Source organism: Glossina fuscipes, unplaced genomic scaffold (genome assembly GCF_014805625.2).
Source record: "Glossina fuscipes isolate IAEA_lab_2018 unplaced genomic scaffold, Yale_Gfus_2 1, whole genome shotgun sequence".
NCBI lineage: Eukaryota > Metazoa > Arthropoda > Insecta > Diptera > Glossinidae > Glossina > Glossina fuscipes.
Genome location: NW_023998415.1, coordinates 15,609,004 through 15,611,480, shown reverse-complemented (window position 1 = coordinate 15,611,480; position 2,477 = coordinate 15,609,004). Strand labels below are relative to the sequence as shown.

Genomic DNA, 2,477 nt, shown 5'->3' with positions numbered 1-2,477 from the left:
AAATACATTTATTTAAATTGGAATTTCGAAAACAATAAAACAACAAAAACTATCTTTTCAAAGTGTTTAGACAGTCGCTAGAAGAAGGTGGGCGTAAGTAAAAGTTTTTCATACTCTTGGCAATGTAAATTTGTACCGATTTCACAATAGGTTCTTCTAAGGACCTATAAATGTTTGCGTTAATGTCTGCTATTGATGATGGGTAATAGGAGATTAAGAGTTTTATCCTTAGTGCCTGTGAGTTTTTAAAACGCCTACACCAACTCCTCCCCATATACATATATATTTCCAATTTCATTACTAATATAACTTGCATCAGATATAAAAAGTCGAAGGACAAAGGCCTACGATCAAATCAACTCTGATCGTTCGCAAATTTATATTTTCATGAGGATTCTCAGAAATAATTCTACTCTCCTTTGTTGTGTTTATTACAAATTGTCGTCGCTCTCAAAATGCCTTAAATTTTCGGCTTTCTATTAAACCCATTTTCCATGCAGAGGTGTTGAAGTTCAACCCCGTCCTCTTCTGTTAACTGTTAAGATTTTCAGCTTTAAGGCTGTAATCTTCTATATGCTTTCGTTACTATGCTAAACGTTGGCCACTGCGTGGTTTACCAATCTATTGGCAAAGAATCAATTATTGTGAATTAAATTCGTGTTCACTTATCAGCATCGTTACTCTTCTTATAAACCCCTTTAGATAGATTCTCTGAAAATATTTCAATCGATGTCTAAATTTCGTATCATTCCTTGTTGATAAGGCACAGAATGGTATGGTGTCCAGGGAGTTGCTCAACTTGGTAATGAGACGAATTTATCGGCTACGTGCCTTTACGTGCCATCATAAGGTATTTTAACTGCAAAACGATAGACTTTGCGATAAGTCTGTGGAATGCGATTTCAGTAAGACTGTATGTAGAACGCGTCACGCGACCGAATTGAAATGAAATTTCTTCAGAATTGTATTTAAGATATTTGCGGAACGTATTGGGAGAGTTAGTTCTTTTGCGTTTTAAAATAAGTGTAGCAGCGCTATTGAATTCGTAGGCAAGAGTGCTTTTTGTGTCCTTCAAGCCACGGTCTCGTTCGTGGTGATTCCGAAGTGTATACCCTATAAAATTTACATTTATATATGTGGAAATGCTATCGGAGAATAACTTTACTTTAGCTGGACATATCGAATCTGGTGCCATATTTACATTTTAATTTGAACTTAATGGGACTATTTGCGCTTAGGATTCATTACTTCACTGTTCACTTAGAATGCACCTCATCGATTATATATTACATTTGCGAACTTCCCCGTACGCCACATTTCACAACACCATCAATGAAAAGTGTGCTCGGCTTGTAAGCGTTATATGTCTCTTTGTGTCGGTTGTCTTCGTAAGACGGAAATGGCTTATGGCTGGCGAGGCCAAATTTGCTCAGCGATTTTGCAATCATCCATTAGCACCCATTACCCCATTTTACAACTATCGCTGCCCAATTAACTGTTTTAGGTTCTTCTTTGTTAAGAGTTTTGTCGCCCGAAGTTTGAAAATGTTGTTGCTATTCCGGAGAAATTCCCGTTTATGAGTACCGAAGTTGATGGTAAACGTAAAGTTGGTATAACTAAGACTGCTATCAAAGGTATAGGACGTCCTTATACGTACGTTGTGCTAAAAACTTGTTTTTCAATACACAAAAGTATGTTATTGATGGTGAAGACACTTGATGGTAAGACAGCCTGCATATTTGGATTCCAAGCTACGTGAAGATTTGGAACGTCTCAAAAAAATTCAATCGCACCGCGGCGATCAACATACTAAAACATTGGACGTCGGGGCCGCGCAGTGAAACTAAAACCAGTATGTAGTTATTCTTTTGACAACAACAATCATAACAATCATAATTCTACGTAATAATGGGTCATCGGAACGCAACGAACGGACCATGCCAAAATGAGAAACAGTTTTGAGTCCACATAGGACTGTTGTGTCGAACTTTTCAAAGGGCGCATTTATCAGATGAATGTAGATTTTTAACTGATTTTTTTTTGTATTTTTCTACTTTCTTCATTTTTTCACTTATATTATTAAAGTTATTTAAATAAAATATTATGTAAAACATTTGGCCTGAGATGACGGGACTTGTAAAATCGTTCCTATTATCGGTAAAGATATTTCGCTTTAATTATACATTCCATTTAATACGAAGGATAAAATATTTTTAAAATTTCTTTTATCCTTCACATGATTAAAAAAAAAAAGAAAAACAAAAGAAGAAAACAAACCATCAAATGTCATTGGAAATTTTTTATACCACATTTAATATTCATATATGCATGTGTTAATATATCGTAACACACGCAAGCATGGTTGACTTGTGCGTATAATTGGATTCTTTCGCCCGTAGATTATATATAAATCTGATTACGTTTTCTGAATTATACGAAACAAGGAATTACAAATGCTTGATAAGTAATAACAATCA

At 35.1% G+C, this 2,477-nt stretch overlaps 1 pseudogene; it reads left to right on the top strand.

Moving 5' to 3' along the window:
- Nucleotides 1-1,353: 1,353 nt before the first annotated feature.
- LOC119632466 lies at nt 1,354-2,163 on the top strand (annotated as a pseudogene).
- Nucleotides 2,164-2,477: the final 314 nt, after the last annotated feature.